The 12,362-nt window shown below is 39.9% G+C and overlaps 1 protein-coding gene across 1 annotated transcript in view; it reads right to left on the bottom strand.

Moving 5' to 3' along the window:
* MDM1 (Mdm1 nuclear protein) overlaps positions 1–10,900 on the bottom strand; it is a 108,843-nt gene extending 97,943 nt beyond the window's left edge. Inside the window, exon 1 of the mRNA XM_074325439.1 lies at positions 10,893–10,900. The gene's annotated coding sequence lies outside the window, so the exon portion shown is untranslated. The remainder of the gene's footprint in view (positions 1–10,892) is intronic.
* Between the last annotated feature and the right edge of the window lie 1,462 nt (positions 10,901–12,362).

Raw genomic sequence — 12,362 nt, 5'->3', positions numbered from 1 at the left:
GATAGTCAAGAAGACCTGTCATCCTAAACCTAACATCCTAATGGAGAAATTAGATGATGGACAAATAAAGAAATCATGTCAGATGGTATAAAGCAAGGAACAGCCAATCGGGGTGAGGGGGACAGGGAGGATGATGATAGAGAAGGGTCACTATTGTCATATTGTCAGAAGGGTGATCAAGGAAGATGTCACTAATAAGGTGACACTTGAGCAGAGACCTAAAGGAGGTGAAGGAATTAGCTCTGCGCTATTTAGGGGAGAAACAGGCACAGGTGAGTTCCCTGAGGCAGGAACAGGTGTGATGTGTCTGAAGAATGGCGAGGATGACAGCTTTGTGGCGTGGAGGGAACACGTAGGCACCCTAGAGGGGGTGAAGCCAGAGGCAGCGGGCCCCACAGTGCAGCCTTTGCAGATCCCAGAGCGGAAGGGGTTGGGCTTGTCCTGAGTGAGGTGGGAGGGGCTGCACAGGGCGCCCAAAGGAGTGACTGTGCTGAGAGAAGACTGCAGGAGGCAAGTCAGAGACGGAGAGAGGTAGAGATGCAGGAGGAGGTGCAGTAAGCCGAGCCAGAGACGATGGTGGCCTGGACCAGGGTGGCAGCAGCAGACGTGCTGAGAAGTGGACACCACTCCTTTGAAGTCTCTCAGATTTCCCACCACATTTCCATCTCTCAGCCACAGCTCTGTCCCTAGCCTTTGTCACCTCATATCTAAATAATTGCAATAGCCCACTTGTGGGTCCTCCTTGGACCGTTTATCCCTGTCTCTTTTTCTTTTTTCCACTTTAATCATATTACTTCCCTGCTTAGGAAAAAACAACCATGCCCTAGCAGTTATCCACCAAGTTCAAACTTCTCCCTGGTCTCTCAAGATCTTCCACTGGGTCCTACACATCCATTCAATGTTCTTTCCTACCCTAAACCAATGCCTACCAGTGCTCCAAAATTTCAGTAGCAACTCAGACAGCAACTGGCTGACCAAGAGAATATGACCAAGAGATTTGCTATTCAAATGGAAGTTCAAAATTAATAGAGTAGTTCATTTCATTGGCTCTTACCACCAGATATCTATTATAATAGATAATAATGGCTTACATTGATTAAGCACTCACTAAGTGCCAGACACTGCTACGAACTTTATAAACAGTATCCCCTTTAATCCTTACAACACCTGCTGTGGGGTGGATACTATTATTGCCCCAATTTTACAGGTGAGAAAGCTGAGGCACAGAAAAGTAAGTAAATTGCCCAAAGTTACAAAGTCAGGAAGGGAGGAGGTGGGTGTGGAACTGGGATTTGAATCCAGAAAGTCCAAGTCCAGAGTCAGCCTTCTTAACCATAACCTTCTATTGCCCCCCAAACTTGGACATTCTGTCTCAAATTTCTTAATGTGAATTGTTAAGTTGTGTGTGTGTGTGTGTGTGTGTGTGTGTGTGTGTGTAGTGCACAGCTCTCATTACTGCCCCCCTGCCTTTGCTTAGCCTTTTGTTCTCCTCCGCCCCACCTCTCTGCCTTGCCAAATCCCACGCCGCTCTCCAGGAGTAACTCGACTTCCCGCTATTCCACAAACCTTCTCTAAATATATTAGCCCTTGCTGACCCTCCATTCTCCCAGCTATTTGAAATCCATTGCAAATCACCATATTTTGTTTCTTCCTTCCTTCCTTCCTTCCTTCCTTCCTTCCTTCCTTCCTTCCTTCCCTTTCTTTCGTCTTCCCAACTATATGGCAAACCACTTATGTAAAGCAACTATAAATTATATCTCTCTTTTATCTCCACAGTATGTAAAGCAATCCTGGGCCATTAAGCTCTACAGACATTTTAAAATAAATCTACCGTGAGCTAGATCCTGAATAGTTCCTAAGACAGAATGAAGACAGCATGCAATAAATGCTTCTTGCCCAATTGGAAGGATACAGGGAAATGCTTCCTGAAACACAATTATCTATTATAATTAATGCTTTTTATATAAATGCCATCAATGACACTATTTATACACAAATATATGATTTTTTTCAGGTTATTTCAAATTATTTCAGGATTAATTCACTGAGTATCTACTTTGTGTAGAATCATGAGCCAAACGCTTATTCCAAAAGGGAGCAAGACAAAATCCCTGCCATTGGAGAATCCCAGACTGTCACCATGTCTTTCGACTGCACAGGGGGTCGGTGCCCCTCACCCCTGCATTGTTCAAAGGTCAACTATACTGGGAAACTTCATAGAACTCAAATGTAGAGAGAATAGCAAGGCGTGTGAATGAGCAAAGAAGTTCCTTTCTCCATCTTCCCTCTTCCTGTGCCCTCCCTCTCCCTCTTTCTCTCCCTTTCTCCCTCTTGGTCCCCCTCCCTCTCTCTCCACCAAAGCTACTTCCAGAGTGCCTTCCTTCACTCTGTTTTCATATGACCCATCATAGCTTCCACCAAATGGTACCCTCAGCCTCTGAACATCTACATGAGGCCCTTCCAGGTCCAGCATCACTGTCTATTAACTAGGATTTCCATATTCTAATCCCACGTGTCCAGCAAGAGAATCTAGGCTGACCATGTAATAGTCAAAACAGTTATGGCTGGGGAGTGGGAAAAAGATGTACAAGGTCATATTGAATTGTACGTAGGGCTACAAAGCACCACTCTTCCTAAGGCGGAACTCACATATTGGCATAGTGTCTTCTGTAGAATATAATGTGATACAAGGTACAGTAGTTTTTCTAAAACACAGACACACCTCATATTAAAGGCTTCACAGATTCATGGAATTTTAGAAGTGTATGGGATTCTAAAAATCACTTGACACTATCTTCACACTTCAACTCAGTGGAAATCAAAGCACAAGAGTGGTTAAGGATGGAGCCCAGGGTAGATCCCATATGTTCTGACTCTTAATTTAAATTGCTTTCTCTGCCTCATGCCCAACATTTACCAAACCAGCAGCCTTTTAAGACCATCTTTGGCATGTGTGTGCCCAAAGATAGTCTACAGGTCATCATAGTATGTGGATTTGTTTTTTCTTTTTAGTATAATTTCAGTATCTACTAAGTACTTTCATGTACCGTGTTTCCCCGAAAATAAGACCTATCCAGACCACCAGCTCTAATGTGTCTTTTGGAGCAAAAATTAATATAAGACTCGGTATTATATTATATTGTATTGTATTACATTACATTACATTACATTATATTATATTATATTATATTATATAAGACCTGGTCTTATATTATAATAAAATAAGATCTAGTCTTATATTAATTTTTGCTCCAAAAGACACATTAGGGCTGATGGTCCAGGTCTTATTTTTAGGGAAACACAGTATATCATTCTATTTTGTCCACATAATCATTAAACCTTTAGTATATGATAAACTGACTCATAAAGAAGTAAAAAGACTTGACTGCATTTTATAGTTTGTACTGGGCAGAGCCTGGACTTAAACCCTGTCCATCTGACTTCAAACCCTTGCTTCTTCTGCTATGCCATGCTACCTCCACTCCCCAGGAATCAGTCAGTTAGTTATCCATCATGCAAACGGCATTGGAAAAGCAGACTGACAAGCTCAGATGGTCAAGGTATCAACACGTACAACAGAGAAGTGGGATGCTCAAACCACTGACCTTAATCCCCGACAAGCATGGCTTCCAGCACTTTCCTCCCTCAGCATTCATATCCTCAGCTCAGCAAAAGGAACAATAGGAGCGTTTTCCAGATCCAAATGGTTGCATGGAGAGAAAAGCTGGTTCTCATATAAGATTGTTCTGGAGCAATAATTCATTCTATCAAAGGCATCACTGCTACCTTTGATATGGACACTGTCATCATCAGCCCTCTTGGAATCAATCGTAAAACCATGTATAATTTGATTAGTCTGATGAAATTCTTCACAGTTCTCTAAACAACTTCAACTGCTTCTGAATAACTTGACTCTTCATTCCTGAGACCAAAAAGGAGCAAGGCAGACAGGTCCCAAAGGGTAATACTTCAAAGAACTCTACACAAGGCCAATTCCTTAAAACATGTATGCTTTTACTGCTATTGGCATATTTCTTTGCTATCGTAGGGATTTATTATCCTTTATAATACAATGCTGGACTTCAAAGAAATCGTATGCTCTGATTTCAAGAAATCCTGATAAGGTTCTCTCAACAAGAGATAGGGTGACACACCTTCTCAGTTTGCCCAAAATTGAAAGGATCCTCGGGACGCGACACATTCCATTTTAAAACCAGGAAAGTCCCTGGCAAACCGGGACAAACGGTCACCCTAATCTACAGATTAACGACAACAACAAAAAAAGCAATTCATTTGTCTTACTAACCTTTAAGAAGTATCTGTAGAACCAACGGCATTGGCAATGCAGGATACTAATTATCCTTTAATGTCTTTAAACAGCATATTTTTATAGGTTTGTAGAACACCCAAAGTAGAAATGTGTGACAATAAATACAATATAGATCAAACAGTGATTCTTAATACCTCCCAGTGCAGACGAAATACATCAAGCAAATGAAGAGCAAAACTGACTCAGGCGACAGTGATTCATTTCAATACATAAAGGCCCAGTAGACACGTCTGTATAAAAACAGGTCTAGCAGTCAATGCTGTAATCTTTGATTCGTCACCATGAAACAACAGGACCTGCCATATTTCTCTAATGGTGGGGGTTGGGGTGCTTCAGTCCCATGCTTTTTGTTCAAACTCTTACCTCTACCTATGTCCAGCAGCCTAAATAATGTACACATTAATTAAATCTTCAATAGGGGTGGAAGGAAGGGGGCCTGAGGAGAGCCCAAATCACTTTAATCATTTCTAGGGAATATAAAGAGTTAAAGCTTTACCAATCTAGCCTCTAAAAAATAATCCTTCAAGACTCAGCCCTGCAGTGCAAATTGATTGATGTTATTTGTAAGTAATCTAACAATGTTGAATAATTTATTTTAAAATGACAGATGTTGAAAATATAGAGCCATACTAATCTGTGTCTAGTGAAGAATATATTTGTGATTATCATACATACGATTTCAGGTCAGGATTGAGTTTTGTTTTGTTTTGTTTTTTTAAACAATCTTCAGATACCTCATTTTAGTACTTATAATAAGTGAATTTAGGAAAAGAGTAATTTTGAGCCAGTAGATGAGGCTGGATTATAACTTCGTTATTCCATAAATATATACCGATTACTATGCAACGTAGTGGGAGACATAGTGGAAAACAGAGAAATGGTGCTTGCCCTCCCTCTTTGGGTTTCCATGCTAGTGGGACAACTGACAATAAACAAGTAAACAAATATGCAAAATAATTTCAGACTGTGATTAATAAAAATTAATAGTAAATCCACTTTCATTTTATCTATAGCTGTTTGAACCATTCACAAAAGCCTATGAAACCTCAATATCATATATTATTCAACAACAGCTGTTTTTTCTCTGTTCAGTCTTTGTTAGTTCCTGCTTCACTAAAAAAAAAAAAAAAATCTTCAAGAAGAATGATTGTACATGACATCATAATTTTCCCTCCAGAAGAACTATATTATCCACCTTAGGCTATTAAAAAATCTTTATTATTTTTTGTTGTTTCACTTAATATTTTTAAAGCCCTGGATATGATTTTCAACATCAAAATGCAAGGTTTTACAAGTAAGCCAGAAGTACAGTTTCTCACCAATCATGAGACTTTTCTTCCTAGCGGAAAGAACCTGACCTGTTCTTTCTGGTTCCTAGAACAAATAGAAGAATAAGGAAGGAAATCTGTGTTCCATCTCTATAAGTCTAACCAGTGCCAGCATTCAGAAGGGACACAGAAGATAAAGCTTAATTAAGGATACAAGATGGCCCAATCAGCTTTTCTAGAGAGGATCGTCTTAGAATGGCTGCCCTTCCGCTCCCCCAGCCTCCATACATCTCTGTCTCTCCTTCCCTGCAGTGGCAGCTTTCCACCCAGCTTCCCTAAGAGCCTTCTCCTCCAATAAAGCTTAATCTTCAAACAGGACTCAACTCATTCATTAAATGTGACAGTGATTGATGACAGCAAGGATATTACCATTTAAATAAGGATCAAGGCCTTTAAGAAATGAAACTTCAAAAATAGGTCTAGCTCTGATTGAGTGACTGAAAGTAGTGTATATTTGGCCAGCCCTAAAGAGAGCTTGACTCTACATTTGAAGTCTCCCGGTCTGAAAACTAGCTGCCACATAGGGCACTGGTTGCACTGATGCAACGCCATTGTCATACTCTATGGTCATGACATAATACCAAGTAACACTGCTTTCAATATATTATAGAGTGACACCCAGGCAGCTTACTCAACTAACAACGACAACAACAACAACAAGAAACACCACCTCTTAGGTACACTCAGTTCATCTTGGATTATCTTGTTTAATAGTATTTCAGTGTACTGAAATGTCCTCCATCTAATGCATGGTCATTGAGATTTTTGTATGTTAACATTTGTCTTTCCCTCTAGGGCAGGGACTGTCTTCTAAATCAGCACATGGAAAATACTGATAGATAGACTCTTGACTATGAAGTATAAATTAATCTTTCCAAGGCTCATTTCAAATGTTGTTTTGCTGTGAGTACATTTAACGTTATTATTACAAATAATAATAACAGCACTTATGCTTATTGGATATTTGCCATGTACCAGGTGCTCTTCATTACATTTTTGCTTATGCTCACAACAACCTTCACATTAGTTGCTATTTTCCCTCCTTCTGCAGTAAAAGGAAATGCCCAAGGTCACACAACTGGAGAGAAACTCTGACATTTATCTGCCTCTCTTTTGAAACATCTGAAGAGAGTCTGTCAAGGTTTTGCTCCTGCATAGGTTAGGGACAATAAGGCAGGAAAGATTCTATGTCTTGGCTATTACACAGGACACATTAAGGCAAAGGATAAGAAATAGGCAACTTTTAAAACCTCTGTGTTTCTAAGGGATATTTATGAGTCTGGATGTGAGTCAAGAATGCAACAGCCAGTGACAGAGTGTAAGAACTATAATCAGTGCTATGGGACTCGGCAGAAATGGCTTAAACAGAAGAAAGAGAGTTCCAATTTAGGCTCGCCCTTTCCAAAGCAGGCAATAATAGAGCAACAAACTGACTGCCAACCACTGGTTTAAAGCCTAAGATGACAGGACCAACCCTCCCTGGCAAACCCAACCTTGGCCCCGACTAATTTTTATGTACTCCTGCTTTATTGGGTAGTAATATTAACCTTGCTATCAAAGGAGAAACCAGGGTTTCAATAAAAGGAGGCCTGGGGGAGGCTTAAGTAAGGTTCTCCATTCTGTTCCTGCCTCCCACTCTCTCCCCATTACCACTGCCTGCAAAGCAATCTAAAAATGTCCTAATGACCATTGGTAGACTTCACCCCAGTCTACAAAGTCCTTTCCCATACCTACTTCATTTAACCTTGTGAAATAAATATTACTAAAAGCCTCATCTTAAGTAGGAAGCTGGTTCGGAGAAAAGTTATGACCTGCTTCAAATCACACTGCCAAGAAAGACCAGAGCCAGAACTGAGTCCAAGTTTTCTGAATCTTCTGATTTAGAAGACCAAATGAAAGCCACCATGTGAAAAGACATCATGTGATTATTGTTTGTTCTACCTCATCTCAGATTTAGGATTAAAATTAACAACAATTTATTGGATTTAATGGTGTCCTACCATTAACTCTACCCACCTCCCACAAAAACACTTCTCAGTCCCCCAGGACTATCCCTTTCACATCTTGTAGTTTAATTTCATTCATGACAGTTTATAGAGAACATCACCCTTTATGAGTTTCTAGACAATGCATATGAGTATTAGTAAATATTAGATGCATTCACGAGAGGGAGAAAAAATCCTCCTACATGTCCTCTGTAGCCTAGGATTGATTTTCATTGCTTAATTATGAACTTTTCAGGGAGATAGTTTTTATAAAGCACATACAAATCCTGAGTCTCTACGATGTGAGTGATAGTACCCCTTCTTACTATCAAGAAAGAAGTTCATTCTCAATGAAAACAGCTTCTGTTCACTTGGAAGTGAAAAGAAAGAGAAGAATTTGAAATTACTTCTAGCACTGTTTAGGCTAATAGTTATTCAAGAAGTAATTATCCAAGTTGTGGATTTTCTGTGTTCCAGAAAACCCTCCCTCTTGTTGCCTACTTGGCATTTTCACTGTTCATTATCATCTTCTGCAGAGTGTTAGAGTAGAGGTGAGACTCAAACTAAAATTTCAATAAATGATCAAAAAAGTACCTACTTTGTGCCAGACACTGAGATAGATGGGAGAGTCCTAAATGAGTAATATATGGTCCCTTATGTGGGTTGCTGTGATCAATTCTGCATTAAAGATATGTGTAAAGTGCTATGAAATCCTGGTGAAAAAGCAATTAACCTGGAAAGGAGGGGAGGGAGACAAAAGCAACAGGGGGAAAAATGACACTTCTGCTAGGACTTGAAGAAGGTGAAGTTCAACAGGAAACGGAGAGGGAAAGAGGAGAAATAGGATGAACAGGGGACAGCAGGAGTGTAGACAGTGGGGTTAGAAGTACGCATGTGCTCTGAAAATAGCGAGTGCTCTGGTGTGGACCTAATAAATAGAGATAAATAGTAAGGGATGACAGTAGGTTGATTTCATGAAAGGCTATGTGGGTGGTGACCATACATCCTGGTTTGCCTGAGTCAGTCCCATTTTCTGGTTACTATATTGGTGTAATGATTATACACCCCCTTTTACTCTCAAAAGTATTTTAGTTTGGACAGTAAATTATATGGTCACGCATGTCACTCTAAGACACATGTGTCATCACTCTCCCCACTTTCAGCCATACAGGCTACTAAATTATCAGGGCACACATTCTTGATGAAGCCTGGACTTGTCTTCAGAGTCCTACTGAAAGCATCACTCCACACAGTCACGTAGATTGGAATTGGACCTACATATGCCTGCTTTGCTATGGGCCAGAGAGGTTGCAAACTGGCAGCTCACAGGCTATATCTGGATTACATTTGTATTTTGTTTGGCCCACACAGGATTTTTTAAAATTCTGAGCCAATATATGCTGAGCCATCATGAGATTTAACTTAGAAATCTGTATTTCTGGCTTTGAGAGATGGAAAATTCCAGCAACATAGGACTCGTGTTCTTCCACAGTGACAATTGGCTGATGCTGAAGATAAATACCACCATTTTGTCCCATAGCTACATGTTGACCTTAAAAATAAAACAGCCAGTTATTTTTTAACCGGCAAAAATGGGTTTAGAGAATAATAGAGAATTACAATTCAGGACAAGCACACTATAGCAAAAATAATAGGAAAGTCTAGCAAACAAAAGAGAGGAATGTTACTTTATAGAGAAAAAGGAGGAAGTTGGGAGGGATGTATTGATGAAAGTCCATTGGAGGAAAGCGAGAGTTCTGGGTGGTGATGGTTTCTCATTGACTGAATGACGACAGTTCCCATTGGCTGAGTTTGTTGCTGGGCAAGAAGAAAATCTCCCTTCCTCCTGCTGGAGTTGCAAAATAGAGACACTTTTTGTTGGGAATGCAAGGCACATCTCTTCCTTTTGGGATCTGTAATCGACGCTTATTCCTGTTGGGGTGTGTGATTGACATCTAACGGTGGCTTGTGAGAGCTCCTCCTTCTAGCCTCCCAACTCCATTTTAAATGAGGTTTCACATACCTAAGGTCATCAGCTTCCAAGATGCCCCCCCAATCCTTGCTTCCTGATATCAACATCCTTGTGGTAGTCCCCCACCACACTGTATCAACTTTGGTTATGTGTGACCAACAGAAAAGGACAGAAATAATGTTATGTCACTTCCGAGGCTAGGTCACGAAAGACATTGTGATGCTGTCTCTCTTGGATCACTTACTCTGGAGGAAACCTGCTATAGTGTCGTGAGGAGAGACCCATATGTTGAGGAAGTGAAGCCTTCAGCCAACAGCCGTGCGAGTGGATCCTCCAGCTCTAGTTAAGTATTCAGATGACTGAAGTCCCCATCATCTTTTTTTAAGATTTTTATTAAAATATATCTAACATACAATATTATATTAGTTTCAGGTGTACAGCAGTTATTCAACATTTATATACCTAAAGAAGTGATCACCATGACAAATCCAGCAACCATCTGATACTGTACTGCGCTATCACAATATTATTGACTATATTACCTATGCTGGACATTACATCCCCATGACTTATTTGTCTTATACCTGGAAATTTGAAGCAACATCTTGACTGCAACCTCATGAAAGTCCTGAAACCAGAACCACTCTACTAAGCTGATCCCAGAATCCTGCCCTTCGGAAACTATGTAAGAAATAGGGTTTATTGTTTTAAGCTACTAACTTTTGGGGCAATTTGTTACACAGCACTAGATAACTAATAGACCAACATAACTGATTGTCTTACAATCTACTTGCCTCTATTAGTTATGTCACCTATACAGTATGGCTCTGAAGACAGTGGAAGTTATATCCCTGCTGTAGAGGAAAAAATATTGTTGAGGATTTTAAGCAAGAAAGTGAGATGATCAAATCCAGTTTTAGATATATCACACTGGAATCTCTGAGAAGGAGAAATCAGAGGGAGGCTCAAGATCAAGCTCAAGTTTTCTGAAAAGCTCATAAGTAGAGCTTTCCACCTAACACGTCTAAGAGAGAAGGCTCTGGAGTTTAGAGTCAGAATATGAGTTCAAATCCCTATATCACCACTGAAAGATTATACGAATTGGGCAAGTTACTTAGTCTTCCAATTTTCTTATCTGAAAAAATGGGATTAGGAATGCTTTCAACTACAAGTAACTGAATGCTCACTTAACAAAGCTTTAAAAATTATTTTTCTCACATAACTGGAAGTACACGGTAAGTAAGGAAGTACAGGATGGTTTAGCTGTTAAGCAATACCTTCAAGATCCCAGGTTCCTTCTACCTTTCAACTCTTCCTTTCTTAGCACGTTGGCTCATTGTCTTGTGTTTCCAACATGGCTTCTGCAGCTCCATCACATTTATACCTAAGGCAGAAAAAAGTGGGGGCAGGCTGAGAGCTTTATTCTAGTTATGTGTGTACCATTTTATCAAGAAAGAAAAAAATCTTCCCAGAAGCCCCCAGCAGACTTCTGCTTATATCTCATCGGCTAGAACTGGATCAGAAAGCCACCTTAGCAGTAATGGAGGCTGGGAGAGTGAGTAGTTGGATACACTGACATCCCAAGCAAAATTGGGTTCTATTAGCAAATAAGAAGTAGGGAAAATGAATATTAGGTATTCAATTGCCCAACTGGCACAATCAACTTCAGAATGTTGATATAAAGGTTAAAATAAGTCAATACGTGTCTGGCTTGTAGTAAGCGCTCAGTCAATGTTAGCTGTTGGAATTATTATACAATAGCCCAGACACCAACTGATTCAATCCTGCAGTAGGACATGGCAACTCTCATTTTGAGACCCAGTTAAGCTAACGAGCCTGAAAACAAAGATAGGTGAAACTATCAGTAAACAGAAAAAGATTGGGTTTTAGCATTCTGTATTCCCTTTATTTCTCCTTTCCCTTAAAACCACAGAAGTGTCTGTCTGTTTCCCACATTATCATCTTTTTAAAAATTATTTTATAATTGTATACTTTTGTTAGAACTGCAGTACTTTATTGTTTAAAAATATATAACTAAAGGAAATATAAAATTTGAGTTCTTAAGTCTACTTGATTAAAAAGACTTCTACAGGGGCCGGCCCGGTGGCTCAGGAGGTTAGAGCTCAATGCTCCTAACTCCAAAGGCTGCCAGTTCGATTCCCACATGGGCCAGTGGGCTCTCAACCACAAGGTTGCCAGTTCGATTCCTCGACTCCCGCAACAGATGGTGGGCTGCGTCCCCTGCAACTAGCAACAGCAACTGGACCTGGAGCTGAGCTGTGCCCTCCACAACTAAGACTGAAATGACAACAACTTGACTTGGAAAAAAAAAGTCCTGGAAATACACACTGTTTCCCAATAAAGTCGTGTTCCCCTTCCCCAATAAAATCTTTAAAAAAAAAACTAAAAAAAAACACTTCTACAGCAATTTTAATTATACCTCTCAATTAATAGCCTGCACAATTGTATTATCACATAATCACGGGCAACGTGACCTGCTTTTAGGATATATTTGTTTTAGCTATAGCTTCCCTATATTAAGAAGTAGAAATATTGCCTATGTTCATGCTAAAATTAATTGCAATATTGTAGTCACACTACAGTGAGTATTTTAGAACTAGCAGCTCCCAGAAACTGAATTGCACTCTTTACTGAACCCATCTCAAGGCACTTTCAGGGTGGACGCACCATACATTTTTCTCACTATGGCCAATAGTTTACAGGCCAGGATTCAGAAACCACTGGCA

This window comes from Rhinolophus sinicus, linkage group LG02, assembly GCF_036562045.2.
Source record: "Rhinolophus sinicus isolate RSC01 linkage group LG02, ASM3656204v1, whole genome shotgun sequence".
NCBI classification, from domain to species: Eukaryota; Metazoa; Chordata; class Mammalia; order Chiroptera; family Rhinolophidae; genus Rhinolophus; species Rhinolophus sinicus.
The sequence above is the reverse complement of the archived record's forward strand: the minus strand, read 5'-3'. Positions and strand labels throughout refer to the sequence as shown.